Source organism: Dipodomys ordii, unplaced genomic scaffold (assembly GCF_000151885.1).
Source record: "Dipodomys ordii isolate 6190 unplaced genomic scaffold, Dord_2.0 Scaffold15, whole genome shotgun sequence".
Lineage (NCBI taxonomy): Eukaryota > Metazoa > Chordata > Mammalia > Rodentia > Heteromyidae > Dipodomys > Dipodomys ordii.
This window is the reverse complement of record NW_012267231.1, coordinates 3,791,956-3,805,993: the sequence shown is the minus strand read 5'-3', so window position 1 is coordinate 3,805,993 and position 14,038 is coordinate 3,791,956.

Here is a 14,038-nt window from a genome sequence, read left to right as displayed (position 1 = left end):
CACAGTGCCATCATCACAGCGCCACACACGCTCACCCCATCGCATCACGGAATAGTCTCCTCCCTGTTGACTGTCAGTGATGGTCTTAGAAGGGTGTTCTTTGGGTCAGGTTCTTCAAACCAGATTTCAGATATGCATAGCACATGGTGTTTGGCTCACCCCTCTCCTATCCATGGTTGGTTCTCCTCCCCTCTACAAGAAGAGAATTAGCTCCAGGCTTGATGAGGTTCATGCTCAAGAAATACTTCAGAGATGAAACTGTGAATTTTAATTGATAACATTCTGAAAAAACTAGTTTGATGTCATTAAGGCTCCTTTATTTCAAGTCCAAATTCTTAGATAAAACTGATGGAATGAGGACTAATTTTTGAGATGAGAATGTAAAAAGAAACCTTCCACCAAACATCCAGACTCCAAGACCAGACATCTGGAAGATGTGTGCTAGAAATAACTGCACAAAAATCTCTCCTGGACTTGGCAGAAGGCAGGGCTCCAATTCAAGGCCCATTTTCTTTTGTTTTCTATATATGTCTAGGAAGCATCACTGTATTTTGACAACTCATGGAACATATGAGACAAGATTAGGAGACACAGGGAATCTGGAGACACGAGAACGAGGAAGAACGAAAGAAAAATTGGGAAGCAAAGCAAAAGCCAGTAGTAGAGACGGTATTGAATCCAGGATAAATTGATAGAAAAGCCTGGCACTGACTCTGCCTCTTCGTGGAATACATCGTGCCTGTCCATTTCCTTACAACATCCAATTTGATCATCCAATAGTAGAGTAGGTTCTCTATGTATTTTACAAATAAAGATCATTAAGAAATATTCCCAAAGCTACAGCACTGGAGAGAGATCCCAAGAAATGTTGACCTTTTGCTCGATCGTCAAGGGTAGGCTGGACACACCAGGGATGTAGAGACAAGAAGGCAGGACTACATCTTCTGACCACAGGGTCCATTTTGGAAAGACTCACACATGGAATGGGGCCAAGGAGAGGCTCCTTAGCTCTGTAAGTAGCTTCTGGTACCTAGAAAATCCACACCTCTTGAAGTACAGGTAAAAATGTTTGTAAACCAATAATAAAAAGTAAAAGTTACAGACTAGCAGGCCAGAGATGTGAAGTCAATGGAATGATCTGTCTGGAATTATGGTCTGGTATTCCCGGAGTGATACTGATGGTTGTATCAGCCTGGATTCCTTATGTAAGTTTTTAAAAAATTAATCCTTAGGTAGTTGCACAAAGGGGTTTCAGTTGAACATGTTCTCTTCTATGTTGTTGTTGGAAGAATCTTTCATGAAGTCATGGTCAGTAAACTCTATTCAAGAATCTTATTTTCTGCCTTTCTTCTGAACTCAAGATTGGATCATTTAGGACTAGAAGTGACATAACTATTAAAGGTATGGCCTCTGTATTAGTCTCTTCCTAAAACAACAACAACAAAACATGATTGGAGCCCTCAGACTGGATAAATTCTATATGACGATGTCTTCACCAATGATTACTACAGAATAGGGTGTTTTGGTTTTTTTTTTTGGGTATAAATCCTTCATAGTTAAAGATGACACTTTGGCGATCCATCCAGTGTCAGGTTACTTTTCTGAGAGGCAGATTTGAGGGTCTATCCCAGAGTGAGGAAACAGAGAATGCTCAAGGCAGCGGTCACTGTCAGAGACTTGCAAGCCAGGAATTTAGAGTAACAGCGACAAACAAATTCACCAGGTCCTCGGGTCTTCAGTGAATAAAGTTTGTGTTCACAGCGACGATATCCAGCAGGTGATGTTGAATGCACTTTATACAAGAAGGCCGGGGCAAGTTGAAGATAAATAAAACCCTTTTGCTGTTGCAAAAAGTTACCTACAGCTCTCTGGAACCCCTGAGCTACCCAGCTCCCATTCATTCCTGGATCATTTCAGCTAAGCAGTCTTGCTCTGTTTTGCTTTGGAAAATAAGCGTCTTTTCTTTCGCCAGCAGAGGAGGTTCGGGAGCTCCTGTAGGAGGCTCACCCGGCCCTGACTTTCCTCCCACGCTTCCAGCGATTTTGCAGCATATTGATTCATTTCATTCTCAGACACATCAGCTAATTAGCTAATCTGGATTTTGATTCACACATATCAAATACCATCTTTTTTAGCGTGTGTGCGCGTGCGCGCGCGCGCGCACACACACACACACACACACACAAACCCTTACATGAAATAAATGGCATTATGTCTAAAAGAATGGCGTTAGATTGTCTTTTATGCTGGAAGAAAAGGAGGTAATTAGTTTGATCTATATTTTTCATTTATAAATGTTAAGACCATTTTCTCTGCGGAAGAAAAGGTGAATGCCTGTGCCTGGGCACTGCTCCGGGTTTTCGTGGCTCTGACATTATATAAAGGAGTTTGGGGAAATGGAATGGAATAAAAAGGGCCTCGGCTGAATATGTGGGTGAGTGGTTCTTAATCTGCAAGAGTTCACAATGCATATCGGTTTTTTTCCCCCTCCTGAAAGGCAGCCAAGGGATATTTTCAATAGATTGGTAGAATGAGGAATTAAATGTATATCATTTTGGAGGAGATTGGAATTTAATACAGCATTTGAAGAGGTTCAACTTCTCTCAATAAAGTGCCAGCTGGGGAATAGGATTGTTTAATTCCCAGCACACAGAAAACCCAGTGTATTTCTAGGGAGGATGAGCACCCCACCGTGGGCTCCAGTCTCACTCAAGCCTCTACGTGCAGTAGCAGCCTGGGAATCCTGTGCCATTCCCACAGTGATGGTCAGATGTGATGGATGGCACCACCAATTTGCTTGAAGTCCGTGGCTCGTTAATCCGGGCTTTTTGAATTTCAAAGAAGTGACGTGATGTCATTTGGAACATACATCACAGAAAGCGAATGGACGCCAGCCAGTGCCACAGGCAAGAAAGGAACTGGTGTTGCTGAGGGCCGAATCGGGAGTCGTGGGGCGCCCTGGGAAAGCCCATCTGGCTATTCAAGAACCCGCCCAGTCCCCCCCCCCACTTCCCTCCTGCACACAGGCAGGCTCTGTGCGGGCCCAGCCCCGCTCAGTGTGAGAAGACACAGCCACGCCTGCTCAAGTCCATGCCAGCATCCGAAGTAGTTCAAACTTTTTATCTGTCTGGGTCAGTGCCACCTGCGTTCTTCTGGTCCTCAAACCTCAGTCTCCCGCCCTGTCTGGGTCACGCTGGCATGGCGGGGCTGAGGCTCGTGGGACTCCTGTGGGAGACGGTGTGGTGCCGACAGTGGCATGCTTACCACGCCAGGCGGGACAGGGCTGGACGGGGCTGGGAGGCCAGCATCGGAGTGGCAGAAAGGAGGAGGAGTCACAGAGAGGCAGGCTGGGGAAGGGGCTTCGCAGAAAGGCCCTAAGGGGAAAAGTGAATGGGAAGAGAATGGGCATTTCAGCCAGGGGTGGGGGCAGGGTGGGTCCTAGGAATGGTCTCATCTCCTTGCACCCTTGGCGACATCAGAAATAACAGCGCTTGCTGCAGAGCAGTTATTGAATAGGTATTTATACATAGCATTGTATTGTTATTGTTAAGGTAGTATTCAGAGGACTTACAATTCCCGAAGTTGGGTAATGAGTACAATTCTTCTTGGACAATGACACCCTTTCCTTCTTCCCCCGTTTCCTCCTCCTGTCCCTGCCCACAAGTTGCAGAATTCATTTTTTACAGTGTATGCTGAGTACTATGCCTGCATTCGTTCACCCTTCCTCACTCCATTTCTGTGACCCCTTTGCCCCTCCCCAAAAGGCAGAAACCCCCTACCAACACAAACAAGAACAATAAATACAAATTAAAAAAGAACAAAATTAAAAACAACCCTGGAATCTGTCAGGATATAGTCTGTGTTTTGGCACCAAATGTTGGGAAATATCTTGAGTTCCTGGATTTCAAGTGCCCTTGGTGCCAAAACCTGGGGACTTGAAACCCAGGACTTAAGCCATTTCCTTACAGAAACAAAAGCACAATTGTCTGGCTCAATGATAGTATTATGTTTCCTTTTTCAATGAAATGAATTCAGAGTTTTTGCTCAGAATAGCAAGTGAATTCTGGTTTTGTTTTTATTTTTGTTTTGGTCCATCTTAGGGCTTGAACTCAGGGTCTGGGTGATGTCCCTGAGCTTTTCACTCAAGGCTAGCACTCTACCATTTTGAGCCACAACACCACATCTGGTTTTCTGGTGGTTCATTGGAGATAAGAGTCTCACAGACTTTCCTGCCCAGCTGGCTTTGAACCATGATCCTCAGATCTCAGCCTCCTGAGCAGCTAGGGTGACAGGTGTGAGCCGCCAGCACCCAGTTAGCAAGTGAATTCTGTTTTTGTACTTCATAAAGCACAGAGCATGTTCTTCAGTGGGTAGCTTTTGTCATCCCTTGCAGCATGGAATGAGGCCGTTTCCGTGAAGTCTTGCACAGTTCAGCCTGGACTTGTTGTTGAGTGGCTCAGGCCTCAGAGAGGCCGATGGTATCTTAGAGCATTGGCAGTGGACAATGGAGTCACAGCCTGCTGGAGAGGGGTCAGTCCTTACATGGTGTGAGACAGTGGACATTTAGTATCTGTTATAAAAAGGCGGCATGAAGCTAACTTGTTTATTTTTAGGTTATTTTTATTTTGTGTATATGTTTCATTGTGAAGATAGTGTACAGAGGGGCTACAGTTACAATAGCAAGGCAATGAGTCCATTTCCTATCGAGCATTGTTACCCCATCCTTTGTTTTTCCCCTCCCCAGCGGCATGAGATTTTGCAGGATGGTTTTTCTTTTGGAAAATTTTAACTTCGGCTTAGAGACCTTGAAAACCCCATCTGAGGGCTTGAAATACACTAGCATTTTTATGGGGTAACCATACAATCTGAAAGAGTGAAGAATTTTCTGTGTGGCAGCACAGATGGTGGGTCTATTTCATATTAATCGTTGGCTCTAATGTGGGTAGTAGTGTTCATCACCTCTGTGTTTATTAACACCTGAGTGCAATTGGAGCTTGATAGCACGTTTTAGTGCTTTCTCAAATAGTCACGAGCCTTTTACTTTAAATACATTTATGCCATTACACCTGTATTTCAAGATATAATAATAAAAGTAAATTTGTAAAAGGAAATTATTCTAAACGGCTTTATGCTTTCTTTTTTTTCTTCCTTTCTTTTTTTCTCCTTTGAGGTATTACTTCCATTTAGCATCTGAAAGCCCTAAAAAAATTGGCCAATAAACTAGTCTTTAGAATCCAGAGAGAGTCAATGTTGCAAGAAGTCTCAGTGTTCTGTGTCCTTTCTCTCCCAGCTCCATCTCTCTCTAGGTGGAGAAAATTCAAGATTTTCTCTGTTTTCTCTGTCCCTGTTATAGTCTCCCTTTTTTCTTTACCCTTTTCTTTTCTTTTTTTTTGGTGCCGCTATTGGGGCTTGAACTCAGGACTTTTAGTTTTTTGGTTTATGGCTGGAACTCTAATACATGAACCTCACCTCCACTTTTAGCTTTTTGCTTATTAATTGGAGTTGAGTCTCTCATGGATTTGCTAGCAACATATATCTGTCCCTTCTACCTTTCAGCTCTCCCATGGATCTCCTTTGTAACCCTTCTTATGTATTCTTGATGGAGAAGGCTTGTTATGCAGGACTGAGGAAGACAAGTTTTCTGGCAATATGGTAGAGGGGCGGTGGTGTTGATGTTCAGCATCTACTGCAGTGGATGCTGCTCCTTCCTTGCAAAGCCCGCTGTGCCGGCCACTCGATAGATTCAGCAAGATTTTGTGCGAAATGCAGCAACACATTTGAAAATGGAATAATTAGCAGGGAAGCATGGAGCGCCGACCTCCTCCACGGGGAACGCTCGTTTATTTGTTGAGCAGCTGTTCACCGGCCCTGGGGTGGCGTCACCCTGTGGCTTCTCTTCAGGGGACTGTCCAACATCGCAGGGGACAAAAACCACATCATCGTCCCTGTTGCAAACAGCTGGTGGTCACATGCAAGACTCCTAGCTTCATAGGCTGTTCCTGGCAGTCCACTGTTTGCCCCAGTCAGGTGGGTACCGGGTCTGTGCTGGCATTTTCCATAGTAAACCCAGGTACAGCTACAGATACACCTGGGCCAGTTCAATCATCATCTATTTTAGAGTCACACTTGCCCTCCCCACCACCCTACCCCAATTACTTGGGCTGTGGGCCATGTACCCTTGGGGAACCTGGAACAGCACATTCTGATGCTCTATACCAAGGTGGCAGGTCCTGTGGGGGGGCTGGGATACCAGCTGTGACATCAGCTGGAAGTGCCCAGAAGTGCCTTGCCATTCAGAAGTCTGTGTTCTTTGATCATTTTTGTGGGCTTGAACTCAGGGCCCACGCACTTAGCCTTTTTGGATTTTTTTTTGGCTCAAGGCTGGTGTTTTACCACTTGAACCATACCGTCACCTCTGGCTTTTTTGTGGTTTATTGGAGATAAGAAGAGTCTCACAGACTTGTCTTCCTGGGCTTGGCTTTGAACTGGGATCCTCGGATCTCAACCTCCCGGGGAGCTGGGATTACACATGTGAGCCACTGGCACACACCTGCCATGCTTGTGTGTCTGCATTTACACTTGTCCGGGGGTCTAGCTTGGCTCTCAGGTGACTGTCCAGTGGACAGGGCACTCAGATTGAAGTGGATCCTCCCCACCTCCTCCCCTGTTCACACTTTCAGTGAGGACAGCGAGGTTTTGATGCCAGAAGCCAGCGCTATCATAACATCTGCACCACCAGGACCGACACTGCCCACACATCCTGATGTTCCAAGCCCAGTTCCCATGTGGCCACAGTATTTATCCTCACCACTGTTCTGTGGGGGTAGGGGACAGGTTCCTAATGCCTTCTCAGAGCTGGGGGGAAGGAAAATGTAGCTCAGGATGCAGAACTCTACAGGCCCCAAGAAAAGTTCAATGGCAGGGTACATTCTGTTTATGACATAGCATCCCTGCAGGGGCCAAACAGCTTCGAAATCCCACAGCAAAAATGTCTAAATCCGTCATGCAAAATGGGATCAATAAAGACACGCAGAAACTGTGTGTCTATGTGGGTCACATATTGTTGCTGATGAAAAACTTTGGGGGTGTTGGAGCTATTTTTTATTTTTTAATTCCAGATGGGCTGAGCGATTCCCAGGTGTGTTTTAATGATCGTTTCTGTTCCCAGAGCTCAGGGACACTGGGCCGGGTGAGTTCAGGGAAGAGCTGAGGAAGCCGTAAGGGAGCCCAGCACCTTTCCCTGGAGCTTGTCCGTCACTGGAGGATGTTATTGGTAGGATGCTGTTCTGGACAGTTCTCAGGCACCTGTTAGCCTGGCCAGGCCTCTTGGGTGCATTTTGGTCTTGCTCAGTGGTAGTTTGTCTTTGAGACATTGACCGTAGGCAAGGATGCCATGAACTTGAGGTTGTGCACTTGAGCCATGGCTCCCCACCCCCCGTGGAAGTACGTAAGAATTTGAAGTTGCCAACATCAAACTAGGTACAAACTTGAGTTTTTTCTTTAGAATGAGGAATCCCAGCTGATGACGAAGGTTATAAAAAAAGCTAATAATTATCCTGGGGTGGGAGAGCGTGTGAAAGGTCTGGGGACTCTTCTTGCTTTCTGCTCAGTTTTTCTGTAAACCTCAAACCACTCAAAGACAGCTCATTAATTGAAAAATAGAGTTCTGCCAACCAGCTCAGATATTATACAATACAGAAGGCATTTTTGTTAAGTACCTGTGCACTGATTTTGTATACTGTTTTCATATATTTTCCCCCCATTACTGCAATTTGCTTGGCTGGTGCTCTACCACTTGAGCCACATCTGCAGCTCTGCTTTGGGCTGCTTAGCTGGAGATAAAAGGCCTTTCGGATTTATCTGCCTAGACTGGCTTTGAACTAGGATCTTTTGGTCTCAGCCTCCTCAGTAGCTAGGATTATGAGAGTGAGCCACAGGCACCCCTGCCCGCTAAGTTTTTATATAATAACATACTAATACTAGTACTGTAAAAACCCTGGTAAGTTGGGCACTGGTGGCTTACACCGGTAATCCTAGATACTCAGGAGTCTGAGATCTGTGGATCATGGTTCAAAGCCAGCCGGGGCAGGAAAGTCTGTGAGACTCCTATCTCCAGTTAACTACCCAAAAAGCTAGAAGTGACACTGTGGTTCAAGTGGTAGAGTGCTAGCCTTGAGCAAAACTGCTTAGGGACAGAGTTGAGGCTCTGAGTTCAAGCCCTGGTGCAGGCAGAAAACAAACAAAAAGGAACCACAGCTTAGGTTTATGCCCAGAGTCCTATTAATTTCAAACACATTGCTATATGTCATATTAACAACAGCCTCTCTCTTTCTCTCTCGCATACACACATGCACACACACACTTGTGTCTCTAAGGATGAAATGTAGCTCCCATTTTACACAGTGGGAAACTGAAGTCTAGAGAGTTCCATAGCTCATGAGAGGTCTTGAGAATGGTGAGTGGGGAAGATGGAGTCTGACCCTCATCGTCCTCTGGCAAAACCGCTGGACCCGAGAGGGAATGAAAACAGCGCCACGTTTGCTAGGCACAGAGATGGGACTGCCTTGGACAGGAGGAAGGCTGCAGAAGGTTCTCGTGGAGCCCCGGGGCTAGGACTAAAGAAGCCCAGCCGCTCGGCCTGCCAGGCCGCCTGCCATGAGCGGGAGAATGGAGCGGGCCTCTCGGGGGAAGTTAGCAGGCAGCTGGTGGAAAATGTTCCTGGTGAAGACTCGACGTCAGCCCGGTGCCCCTCACAGCCCGTTCCGTGGCAGAGACGACGGCCTCGCAGGATGGAAGATATACACCGCTTCCTCCCTTCCAGGACCCTGGGAGAAATTATGGCCATCCACGGCGGTTCCCGGGCGGTTTTCCTTTTAAGTATTTATACTACGCAGGTGCTCTTTTGCTCATGAGCTCTCTCCCCAAAGGATATTAAAATGGAAATAAAACTCTTTCCAATGGAAGTTCTAAGACAATAATGGTCTACCGTCCCCACTTTCCAGAATGAGCAGCTAGAGGACTTACAAACGTGAGGGTTGAAAACTCATTTTGGAAACTGAAACCTTCTGACAGGGATGAAGAAAGGACGCGCAGAATCGACCGGTGGGGCGGACAAAGAGAAGCTGGCGAACTTCTTTGGCGAGAGCTGAGTCCTTCCTTGAAGGGTACAGCCTTCACTCAGCCACTGCCCTCGATCATGAAGGGAGATGAATGTCTTTCCCACCATTTGGGGTTTAGCAAGCCCAGTCATATTGGTGACATATTGGTTAGTCTCTGGCTAACTCAGCAGCGTGTTTCCTCTAATCAGAAACTTTGAAGTCTTGGTTCATAGCAAGGTGTCTGATGGCCAGTTAAGGTGGAAATCAAGTCTAAAATGTTCCTCTTGGGCACGGGTTGGCTAGGCGTGAACATGAACAAATCTGAAGATAATGAATATCTGCCCTCCCTCTTTCCATTGTCTCCTCCTCCTCCCCCCTAGAAGATCTGTCTCGAGACAGAATGCACCTTGCTGTGGGCTGCATGTCTGTTTCTCTAACAGTTGGTCTCTCGGTATTTGTGATGCCGTTTAGCGCTGTATTTGGAGAACGAGACATGCTTCTGCTATCACCGAGTGCTTCGCTGTGTCAGACTGGTGGGAGGCAGAGAGGCTGCCTTCCTGAAGTTTGGAGGTTCAGGTCACCCTCCCTTCCTGGTGGGTCAAGGATTAGAAGCCTGTTGGCCTGTAGCTCACTCTTGTCTTTCTTGTGACCTTGCATCTTTGCAGTCCGGCAGCCTCCTCCCCCTCCTTCCCTCCCCTCCCTCCTCCCCTTGCAGCCCACAGGGCATCTTTTTGTTCAGTTCACGGCAGCGAAAAGCCAGAAGAAGTCCAGGAGTGAGGAAGCAGGGTAGTGAGGTTTAAGGGGGTGCAGGATGCAGCTCGGCCAATGACCAGCGAATGACTAGAGAAAGGCCACCATCATTGTGCAGGCTCTCTTCGCCGGGCTGAAGCCCCGCTCTGTGACTTTGCTGTCCTGCTCTAGCACTTCACCCCTGCGATTCTCCTTCATCTGTTCAAGGAGGACAAAGATGCGGACGTGGCAGCCTGGCTGTGGGAAGGAAACAAGACACCGCTCACGAAGGGTGATGCGTCCGATTGCCTGGCATCTCATGTTCTTCATCGCCCCTCCGTCATAACGAATCCTCCCCATCCCCATCTTCAACATGCCTGGATCTCTTTACCGCCAGAAACAATTCCACGTCAGAGACCTCAACCCCAAACACCCTGTTTTCCACTGATCCCTCCCACCTTGCAGCTTGCCACCACCATTCTTCCACTGGGTATGGGCCTTCTGAGCACCCTTCTGTCCTCCCTGCCGCTAGCTCCTGCATCTCCATCTTCTTTATATCACCATGCAAACCTACTCTGAGCCCTGGCTATCTTGGTTGATGTTTCCTTGCATTGTGATGCTCGGCTCTGTCCTTCTTGGGTCCCTAACCTATAAGTACAGTAGGAACAAAGTAGGCTCTCACTGAACATGTGTTTATGTGTAAGCAGAACACAGTGTGTGTCCCTGGCAGCTGGCAGTCCAGACCAGCCAGGGGGAAGATGGAGGATTTGGGAGCAAGCACACTGGGCTCTGTCCTGTGTGACCTTGGACACACCACTTCCTCCTTTTGGGTCTCAGCCTCCAAGAGGGTGGCCGGGCCTTGAGCAGTGAACATTGCATGATGGGGTGGGGGATGGGAATCTCGTGACCCTCCTGCAGTAATGGCAATGGGGATGCAACATTCGCAGTGCAGAGGTGACGGCTGCCCCCAGCTGGCCGCACCAAGGACACGGTGCAGGTCCCGCGGTGGTCACCCTCTGTCCCGGCAGCGTGCGGAGCTGTCCTGTTCCCATTGTGCGGGGGCACCAAGGCGGCCTTCGCCACCTCCCAGGGTGGGAACACCCCTTCCCCGGCGGGCACTGGTAGAAAACGCTTCCCAGGATGCTGGCGTGGGATCCGGATGGCACTTGCTGCTCCAGTCTGTTCCATCTCGCCTCTTTTATTCCCCACGAGTCCCCGGGCACGTAAAACCCGCGGGAAGCTTTAGGGATCACATCCAGGGAAAAGCCAGGGGGAGGCCAAATCATTCCACTGCTCGTGGAAGATGGCAGGGGCATCTTTAGAAGTTTCTAAGAGCGAGGGCTGGCTACAGTCGGGCAGGAAAGGAATTTTGAGAGTGAAAGCGAGTGGTGGCCTGACTGGCTTCAGCTCATTTTATTCCCGTGGGAGCTGGTCACGTGCGATCCCCCCGAGAGGCAGATCTGGAATCGTTACATTCAGAGCTTGGGGGGGGGTCCATTCCAAGTGAGAGGGTCTGGAAAGGACGCGAGAGAGGTGTGTGCTTGCTGAGTAAAAAACAAGAAAGAGTCCACCGATCCGCCACAAACTTGATTTTTTTCCCAGAGACCTGCAACCTAGGGTTAAACACAAACAAAAAAACCAGGGTCCCAATTAAGCTGTATAAGCGTCTTCTCTTGGCTTTGCCTTGAACTTGGGGTGTTCACTTTTGCCCTCTTCAGCTCCTCATGAAGGTCCGGAGAGGCCTCTCTCTCCTTGGCTGGCCATTTGGATCTTAAAAGTCCTCTTTAAGCCCCGTGTGAACCCCAGGCAGGTTTAGCGCAGGCTCAAAACCTAGTTTGTTTTTCCATTTCAGCCTTTCTAAGGGTACTCGAGGGCTGCGTTGAACAAAGAGCAACAAAGCGGTTCTTCAGCGGGCAGCTGCTGCCCGAGCCAGAGCTTAAGTGCTCACGAGCCGACTTTAGAGGCGGTGAGAAGGATGGTCTACCGCCAGGGCCAGAGCCGGGGCGCCCAGCTTCCTCTTCAACCACACTCAGGCTTAAAATAGGTCTATTCAGTTGGCTCATCTCCACCTCGAAAATCCAGACCCAGTGAGTGGTGAGTGTGCATCAGGAACGGCTTGCCATGCATGGATCGGGATGCTCTGTGTCTTGTGCACAGGGACAGACACGTGGGCACAGGAAGGAAATCAGACCCTTTGATGTCTCGGGTTAATTCAGAGAGCACCACCAAACACATTGAGCTGGCCATAGTTCCTTTGATCTAAGTTCCTTTGACCCCATTCCTTAATTAAACAAAACAAAACAAAACAAAAAAAACCAAGCCGGAGTGAAGAAGTAAATGAAACTTTACTTATTTTTTTATTTTTAATTTTTATTGTTTTGCCAGTCCTGGGGCTTGAACTCTGGGCCTAGGCATTCTCCCTGAGCAGCTTTTTGTGCTCAAGGTGTGTGCTCTACCACTTGAGCCACACAGCACCACTTCTAGATTTTTAAATTTTATTTGTATTATTTTTTTGAGTAGTTTATTGGAGATGAGAATCAAATGGGCTTTCCTGCTGGACAGGCTTCAAATCACACGATCTTCAGATCTCAGTCTCCTGAGTAGCTAGGATGACAGGCGTGAGCCACCAGCACCCAGCTAAATGAAACTTTAAATTGTACTTCGATGAGGTCAGATGTAGTAGAGTATGACTAGATGCCCTGCTACTTGGGAGGTAGGGTGATGGTCAGATGCCAACCTCAGGCAAAGTGCAGTGCTCGAGCAAAAGGATGAGGTGTGTGTGGTAAGAATGTTTGGGGTTTGGGCAGTAAAGTCTCTCTTGCCCTCCCTCTCCCCCTGGACTTGAGTGCTTATTAGTCATTAGTGGATGGGCCTACCTCCCACAGCTGTTGGGTATACATGGGCCCTCTGTGTGTGGTGTGGGGGGACTGAGGTGGGCAGGGGACTGCCGCCATCTTTGGGGCACGAGGCATCCGTGGGACCTGGGCCTTTGGAGAGGACTCACACAGGCTCCTCTTCTCCTGGGCTGACCTGGATGCCTTTGGTGTCACTGTAGTCTTCAATGCAATGGGTCGAGAGAGCAAAACAAACAAAAACAAAAACAAAAAACCCGCTCTGGAGTGAAGGTCTGAAGTGGAGGGGGAGGGAGAGGGGAAGTGAGCTTGGCCGAGGAGGAGAGTCAGGGCACTGTTTCTGGACCTGGGGGCCCTTCTGGGGGTGGACAGCCTGGGGGGGCAGGGAGGGAAAGCGGAGATGCAGCTGACTGCTCAGCTGGTCTGAGTCCTGGCGCCAGGCGAACGCTCTCTGTGGCTGTTTATTATTACATGTCACTAATGGCGACCTCAGCTCAGTCGGGTCTTGGATGTCTGTCTGTCTGTCTATCTTTTCAGTATCAACCCATGTGCCGTATTCTCGCTTCTTACATTTTGGGCCATCACCATGCCAGTGTTTTGTATAGCACAGGTCAGGCAGGCATCAGCAGGGCCATCTAAGGGTCTACACACAAGACCCCCTGCTTGAGCCCCAAGCCCTGGGGCCTGTGACCTTGAGGAGCGGGGTCCTCCCACGCCCTCCTGTGTGTTGACATTTCCATGAACACCCGCCCCCCAGCCTTCCTCTTGGGTCCAGGGCCAGGGCAGGGGTGAGCTGCTCCTGGGTTTCTCCCATGGGCCGTTCAGTGCGTGGCTGCGATGGCCACACACAGAGGTGGCCTTCAGGCCGTGGGACGGCCTGCCACGCAACTGTTTCTACCTCGTCCGCTTCCTGGCTTTTGTTTCAAACTCCTTTTGAGAGGGCCAAGGTCAGCAACCCTTTGCCCCCACCCACCTCCCTGAGATCGCGCTTAAGTTTTTACGCATCTGCAATCACCTGGGACTCCCTGTTCCCAGAGGAGAGGCAGGGAGACATTGGTGTGTGTGTGGGGGGGGCATTAGTGCCAATCCAGAAGTAATGGCGCTCCAAGTGAAGGCTGCTGCAGGCTGAGCTGAGATCCCGGCACAGCTTAGGGAGGGGCTGGGGGAGCTGGAAGGCAGAGGTTGGTTTGTGTCACCTTGGCCATTGTCCCAGGAGGTTTTGCATTGAGTGTTTGAAAGGAGCCTTGCCCGGAGGCAGTTAAAGCCTCCCCAGTTGATTACCCTAGTTTTAATTGTTTCCAGAGGCTTGCTCTGCAGCTCTCTCCTACTAATGAAAGTGGCCGGGCCTTTCCCTATCTC